This window comes from Nuphar pumila, chromosome 14 (assembly GCF_984573655.1).
Source record: "Nuphar pumila chromosome 14, dmNupPumi1.hap1.1, whole genome shotgun sequence".
NCBI lineage: Eukaryota > Viridiplantae > Streptophyta > Magnoliopsida > Nymphaeales > Nymphaeaceae > Nuphar > Nuphar pumila.
Window position 1 is genome coordinate 73,608,064 of NC_143262.1, and position 8,837 is coordinate 73,616,900.

Sequence of the window (8,837 nt, forward strand, 5' to 3'; positions counted from 1 at the left end):
AGAGTCTATTCTCACTAAATCGATCATGTTAAACACATCTAACAGTTCCTATATATCATAAAACTTTTAAAACCTACAGGGCAGATTGAGAAATTAGGCCTAATATGTTGAGTTCTCTCTCTATATATAAAGAGAGAAACAGAATTTTTTAGCTGCTCACATGTTATGTGCTAAAGGATACTTGCTAAATAGGTTTTTCTGCCCTTTCAGTGTTTTTTGGCAGCTTCGACCTCATAATGTGTTGGGCATGGTCGATTTATGAGGAATTCACACGTAGATCAGGTATTTTCAATGAAAAAAATAATATTTGGAGCTTTGAAAATTTACAAAAAAATTTGGACCATTGATTTTTCGAACCTTATAAAAGCCCACCCATGTGTCTGAATCAAACTCTTCAAGAGCTTACCCTTATAAAATCAAGTACATAGATCACATTTGTACAGTCAGAATTTATATATAAATTAAAAACTGGAAACCCCATTTAGCACACTCATTTAGCTACTACCAATCATTATATATTTATATATATATATATATAGAGAGAGAGAGAAGCCTGTATTAGTGGACGCGCAAATCGTCCACTGTTTCATCCTTTGTTGATGGTGCCTGGGACACCATATATATATATATATATATATATATATATATATATATATATATATGAGAATTGAACATATTAGGCCTCATTTCTAGTTCTGCCATGTTTTGCCCCCATAGGTTTTAAGTGTTTTATGATAGATTTGAACCATTAGATGTGCTAGGAGGCTCGATTTAATGGCCATAGACTCTTAGATCATATTTTTTTGATAAAAAAATTGTTTTTGAGTGGGGAAAAACTGGTACCTTTATAGCCATTGATTTTGGATCAATGGAAAAACCTGTATACAGGTCAAATTTCAACGATCCAAAAGTCAGTTCCTACTAAATAAAATCTATAGATCAGGTGTTAAACATGAGAAAAAATATTTAAAACTAAAATTTTTGAACACATTACTCTATACAGAGCAATGGTAATATACTCTACCCGATGGGTTTTTTTTCAAAAATCCGACCATATGCTGCATTATCGATTCACTAGAAATTGACTCTTGGATAATGCATTTCGGATGAAAAAATAATTTTTTGAGCCTCAAAAGTTTTACAAATTTCGTAGACCGTTCATTTTGGAACCTCAAAAGTTTTACAAAAGTAGCGATTTATAAAAAAGATCATATAAAGGCCTCAAAAAAATTTGCAGAACTTGTAGAGTTTGCTGTCAAACAACTACCATGAACAACTCTTGCACATTACCTTTAATTGGGACAAGCTTACCACTTATTGCTCGTTTATTGTCCATGTTCTGCCCGAAATCAAGGCAAAGGTGGTCCTATTGTTCAATCCCTACAATAGGACCACCATGAACAATCTACCTCTTTATGTAAGACCCAAAGAATAAAACGGTAGAGAGAGCAATGGATTAGGGCATATAAGGGACATGGTTAAATAGCGGCAAATTCCCTAGTAACAAAAAGGTTTTTTTATCTGAGAAAGGGTTATCTCAAAAATTATATGGACAACATAAGCCCCAGAGTTCTGTGTTGGTCGTTCCAAGATTTGTCATGAAGGCAGTGAACTCTCATAATTAGGATCCAAACAAGAAAGATTCTCTAAGCTGGCTTTCAAGTCAGAACTTTTTGATCAATGGAGTATGAAATGTGATTCAGTCTTGCCATCAGAAGCTCCCAATTATGCAGCTATATAAACCAAACTCTATCACCCTTGTGTTGTTTTGATTCTCAGATGGGCTGTTGACAGGACTAATGACACAAGATCATTTGCAAAGGTTGAGGCATTCTCAATAGATGCCTTTTATGTGCTATGAACAGTGAAGATGTTGACCATACCTTCCTAAGGTACAAGTTCAACAGAAGAATATGGTATCAAGTGGTAGAGATGTTTAGAATCAGATGGTACCCTATTGGTAATATTAGATATTATCTTGTGCTATGGTGCAATATCAAAATAGTTGACAAATGCAAAAAGTGGTGCTGAGAAAAGATTTTTCAAATCCTGGTCGGGTTCACATGGATCTATCAAAATCAAGTCATCTTCAATAACAAAGCACCCAGTATGGCGAGTTATCAGACAGAAGGCAAACGCATTGTGAGAAAACAAGCTCTGCATATGCTTCACAACTCTACTAGTCCCACAGCTTCTACAAATTTTTTTGGGGCAAATTTTTATAGTGTTGACGAGTCTTCAATGGGACCCGTGCTGAGGGGAGCCCCCCGACTTTCCTCTTGTAAGGGCAAAAACTCTAAATCAAGCTCCACAACTCATTAAATTGAATGATGCTACCCACGTTGGAAAGAGCCCCCAAACCTTCCTCCTGTAAGGGCAAAAACTCTGAATCAGGCTTTACAACTCATCAAGTTGAATGATGCTACCCACGCTGAGAAGAGCCCCCAAACCCCTCTCCTGTAAGGGCAAAAATTCTGAATCAGGCTTCATAACTCGTCAAGTTGAATGATGCTACCCACGCTGGGAAGAACCTCCAAACCCCCTCCTGGAAGGGCAAAAACTATGTAATCCACGATGAGAGGAGCCCCCAAACCCCCCTCCTATAAGGGCAAAAACTCTGAATCAAGCTCCACAACTCATCAAGTTGAACGATGCTATAGTCAATGTGCAAGTCAGTCGGTGCTTGATGGAGAAGTGTAGGATCGTCTGCTGGATGTGCACAAAAGTAGAAAGAGAAGGGAGAGAGAGAGGATTGATGTTCATGGCCTTTTCCAAGGGAGATTCTTTTCTCGGATGATCCTACAGTGCAGGGACTGGGTCATAAATAACCATCTTCAAGGTACTTAAGTCTTTGCAACCACTTCTTTTCTAGAATCATCATTTTTTTTTGCACCAATGGAGGAAATGGTACTTAAGTCTTTGCAATCACATCAAACTCCAACACTAAGTGATGCTGACAAACATGGGGATATGAGACGCACATGCTTATATACGTGGTGCTTTTTGGGACCCCCGATCATGAGATGCCCTGTTCGGGGGTAACATATAACCTGCTTCGTTCTCAAACGAAAGGCTCAAAGTGAAAATAGAGATACCTAACGAGAAAGAGAGAGAGAGGGAATATACCCATATGATACTTGTCAAACGAAAGACTCAAAGTAAAAAATATAAACAGCTAGCAAAAGAGAGAGAGAGAGAGCATATATATATATATATATATATATATATATATATATATATATATATATATATATATATATATATATATATATATATATATATATAGGGGTACCAAGTTGATGGGTTGTCCTCTAGAGGAGGGATTTCCTGTATGTGGCCAACACACTGACACCGGCCATGGGCGCCTCCCCATCGCCCGTCACTTCATCATCGGAGTCGAGCTACCTCACCGCCAGGCTCCGCACCCACCTCCCCACAGCCACCTCCCTCCTCATCTCCTCTTCCTCCTTCAGACTATCCTTATTCCTGCTCCTATTCATTACGTAGCCACAAGGCATTTCCACACTCCCCACCATCTTAGAGGATAAGAAGAAGAAGAAGATTGTAGCAATGGCGAAAAATGGATTGGTTTTTTGTCCTTTTATAGCCGGAGCAGTGTGTCGGTGGACGTGGAGGGATGACTTTCTCGGCCGTTTGAGGACGAGGCCTTACGACTGGGCACATCATCCCACATCTCATCATATACAAGAGAGAGATCCTCTCTCTCTCTCTCTCTCTCTCTCTCTTGCTTGGCTACCTGAAGTTCGTGGTGGTGTCCAAACAGGGTTATGAAGATAGGATGAGTGGAACCGATTTGATCCATGGTAAGATATTATTTGTACGGCTAAAAAAACGATAGCATTTAAATATTGATAAAACTGTTTTTAAAAATTAGTGTTACCGATGGCTAGGATTGGTGCACATTCTCACCTTGATGTGGACCGATCCTAGCCCTCCAAATGCATCAGCTGAACGGATGGGATCCTTTTTTGCTAAGATTGGTGCACATGGACCCATCTTAACCCTCCAAATGCATCAGCTGAAGGGCTGGGATCCTTTTTTGGGAGGAAGTGACAATGAAATTTAGTAGAAAGTGACATAATAAGTGGTTAAAACCTTTTTTTTTAACTTAAAAAATTAATCTTTTCAATAAAAGAATTAGTTATATATTTTAAAAAGAAAGAAAATTTTCAACAAGCAAAAGACGTTTTCTCTGCCACCAGGCCCACCAACCTCATTTTTATGTAAAAGATAATTTTATCGCGGTAATTTTAAAATCCATTAAAAATACTCAAAATGCGATGTCTTTGAAAGTAAATATCAAGATTATAAAACAGGAAACTAATAATCACGCTCACGCTTTTATTTCTTACATTTTGTATATTTTGTGTGTATTATTTTTATATTTTTAACTTTTCTTATACGCCAATTCGTAACGTGGATGATATCTTAGCAAAGGTCAAAAAAAAAATCAACAGAGAAATTAAGCTGGGGTTTGGCTGACCCCAACCATTTATTAAAAAAACGAAAAACAAAAGGATCTGGTTGAGTAGATGGCCACTGAGCCTAAGTTCATTGACAATTTAAGGGTATATATCCTCATAATGATGAAATATCCAAATGTCTTGATCTTATTTTAAATGTAAAATAGTATCTAGAGCCATTCATATTTAAAGCATGCAACATGTTTGGGGCTCAACGCCAATCATGCAGGTGAACATAATCTTTAGATTATTTAATTACCCGAGTGGTACGAATGAATAATAATTAGTGGGATCTGTCTAACACTAACTTGCCTTTCAAAAAAAAGATTATTTAATTACCGGTTCTATGTTCTATCACTAACAATGACAATATCTGAGCAATAATATCAGATAACTCTTTATCAGATAGTCACGGGTCAGATTCTGAACGGATTTTCATAGAACTTAATCCGAGTTAAATCCAAGGTAACGTTGAATCAAAATCTAAACTACATCTGGTAATGGAATTAAAAAAAATAGAACAAAAATAAGTTATTCGCATTTTAAAAATATAAAATGTTTGTACCACAAAAATAATGCGTTTTTCAAAAACCCTATAATTTGTCAAAATTTGCCCAATGACCAAAATTGTAAATGTTATGTGTTAAAATGATAAATTTATCCTTCCCATGTATGAACCTCCTGAGGATACATGAATTTCCTCTTTGACAAACTTTACTACTGATTTTTGGCTTAAAAATTTAAGGATTCTGGATAAATACAAAAAGAAGTAGACAAAATATCTTTCCAATGACATCTGAATCATTGAAAAATGATGAATGGGCACTAAGATACAACCACGACAGTGTTCTAAAAAAAGAACATGAACAAACGTGATTGCACCAAGCCTGTTATTCTATGGTATTTTTCAGCCACCTACACCGAAAATCTGAAAAAATAATAAAAATGACAGCCAGATCAACGTGTTAGCTTTTCAGTTGCATCAAGCCTGTTGATTGCCTTGATCTGATGAGCGGGTTGGGAGTAACGTCCTCTGAAAGATAGAATTTTTGAATGTACACTACAAGAAAATACGTTGTTAGCGACGAACTTTAGCGACAGAATATTTTTGTCGCTAGTTAGTGACGGATTAACGAGCGAAAAACATTCGTCGCTATAATGAACAAAGCTTACGAAAACAACGACGGAATATAGTATGTCGCTAATTAGCGACGGCTTTTGCGACATATTGTTTTGTCGTTACGGCGACGATGTTTGCGACAAAAGATATTCCATCGCTAATTAGCGACGAACTTGACGACGGAATATAGTCTGTCGCTCATTTCGTAAATTTGATTTACGTTGGCTTAGCGACGGAATTAATCTGTCGCTAAGCCGTCGCTAATTTTTGAATAACCCTAATCCCAGACAGCTTTTCCTTTTCTTCTTTCGCTGCTCCCGCCACTCCCGTCGTTCGCTGTTCGCCGGTTCCACTCCCGCCATTCGTCGGTCTCACCGTCCGCAAGCCCGCGTTTTCCGTTAGGGGGTCGACCCCCTGCTGTTCCGGCAGGGGGTAAACTCCTTGCCGGAACAGGCAGGGGGTCGACCCCGGTAGGGGTTTAACCCCCTTGCCGGAACAGGCAGGGGGTTGGGGTTTAACCCCCTGCTGGAACAGGCAGGGAGTCGACCCTCTGCCTGCTCAGGCAGGAAGGCGACCCCCTGCTGTTCAGGCAGGGGGTCAACTCACTGGCGGAAAGGCTGAGGGTCGACCCCCTGCTCGAACAGGGGGTCAGTTAACCCCCTATGTTCCGTAAGGGGGTTAACCCCCTATGTTCAGTAAGGGGGTTGACTCCCCTGCTGTTCCAGGTTGACCCCCTGCCGGAACAGCAGGGGAGTCGACCCCTTGCCGGAACAACTTCTTTTTTTTTGTGGTGACTTCATTTTAAAACATCATTTTTTTGTGCAGATTTTTCAACGGAACCAGCTCGTGCTCAGCCACCTGTGGTAAGTAAGTGACAAAAATAATGCAAATCGGGTAAATACCCGTGGTAAGTGATGCAAGTGTATCACATGTTATTTAATTTATTAGATGTAACACTTTATTGTTCACACACTCACTTAGTTGTTGATATTTAGGGTTGCTTTGTTAGAGTTCAGAGATCATGCTGAGCATGATTTTAATGTATGAATATGAAAGAGTTCTTATTTTTGGAGTACAGAGTCCATGCTAGGCATGGTAGTAGTTAGTGAGATATTGAAGTGTGTTTGCTGCAGGTACATGTTTGCCATTTGTTTGATATGAATGATTACGATGTATTGCAATGTTTGATATAATTGTATCCATGCTTGCATGTAGTTACTTTCAATTTGATTATGACTTCCATGTAAAATTGTATAATGAAAGTATGCTTCAAATGATTGTATCGTGTCATTAATAGTTTGCACATGAAAATATTAAGTTATCAATGCATGCATCAAAATTCTTGTTATTGTATGACATCATATATTGCATAATAAATTTGATATTTTCTTCATTGTAGCATTCTGATTGTTCTCTTTTAATTTGTTAAACTATTATTTGTAACATCATAAGAAAATGACTGCAAACCGTGAATGGATGTACCGTAGGATAGTGGACAATGAGTTATCACATGAATATATGGATGGTGTTGACAATTTTATTGAATTTGCAACGGCAAGTGTCAGTACAGTGGATCCCACAGGTCAGATTAGGTGTCCCTGTAAGATTTGTAAGAATAATCGATTTATAGAACCTCATAGCGTTAGAACCTCACCTATACAGGAAGGGTTTTTGTGAGTGATTATCAGAACTGGATGTTTCACGGAGAAGAATTTAGAAACGATTTTGATGCACGGGTAAATGTGGTGCACGATAATCCATATACGGATTTGATATTTGATGCCGCAAGAACAAAACTGGGTTCTGCTATGAGTTCTAGTGATGTAAGAACTATCGTAGATAAAGAATCATCAAACAATGCAACTAGTAGATTTTATGATTTACTTAGAGATGTTGATGAGCCACTTTGGAACGGTTGTGAGAGTCACACTATCTTGTTTGCAGTTCTTCAACTAATGAATTTGAAGTCTGAGTATAATTTGAGTCAATCATGTTTTGACTGTTTGTGCATGATTGTGAAGAGTATGTTGCCCAAAGATAAGAAATTGCCACAAAATTTCTATCGTGCGAAAGTTATGGTCAACGCTCTAGATATGGGTTATAAAAAGATTGATGTTTGTCCAAATCACTGCATGTTGTATTTCAAGAAGCAGAAAAACAATATATCATGCCCGTCATGTGGGCATCCTCGGTTCAAGCCAAAGACAAGAGGCAATGGTAGCACGAGATCAAAGAAAGTTTCATACAAGTCGCTCCGCTACTTTCCTATCACTCCTAGATTGCAACAATTGTATATGTCTTCAAGGACAGCTAAACACATGAGATGGCATGCAAATAAAGTTTGACACGATGAAAACAAGATCACACATCTTGTTGACGTTGAAGCTTGGAAGCACTTTGATCGTACTCATCAGAACTTCGCAATGAAAGTGCAAAATGTTAGACTCGGTCTATGTACAGATGGATTTAATCCATTTGGGGGTAGATCAACTTCATACTCATGTTGGCCAGTATTTGTAACTCCATACAACCTTCCACCAAGCTTGTGTATGAAACGTTAAAATCTTTTCTTGTCTCTATTGATCCCTGGTCTGACCTCACCTGGCCAAAATCTTGATGTATATTTAAAGTCATTGATTGATGAACTAAAAGTACAGTGGGATGACGGTGTTACCACGTATGATGCCCACAAAAAACAAAATTTCAACATGAAGGTCGTTGTTCTATGGACAATCAATGACTTCTCTGCATATGGTATGCTATCTGGTTGGAGCATACATGGGAGGTTGGCATGTCCGTACTGCATGGAGGATTTCAAAGCTTTTATATTGAGGCATGAAAGGAAGCCTTGCTGGTTTGAGTGCCATCGTCGATTTCTACCCAGCGACCATCCGTTCCGACGACAAAAGAATGCGTTTAAAGCAGGCACAACTGAAACGAAAGGTCCATCCTCAAGATTGTCTGGCATAGAGATTCTAAGAAGATTGCGATACTTTCCAGATGTATTAACAGATGCCCGCAGTCCTACACCCTTTTGTGTATTTGGGAAGGATCACAATTAGATGAAGAAATCTATTTTTTGGGAACTACCGTATTGGTCGACTCTATTGTTATGACATAAATTGGATGTGATGCATGTGGAGAAAAATATGTTTGATAATGTGTTCAATACAATAATGAATGTTAAAAGAAAAACGAAGGATAATCCGAAGGCCCGTATGGATTTAAAATTA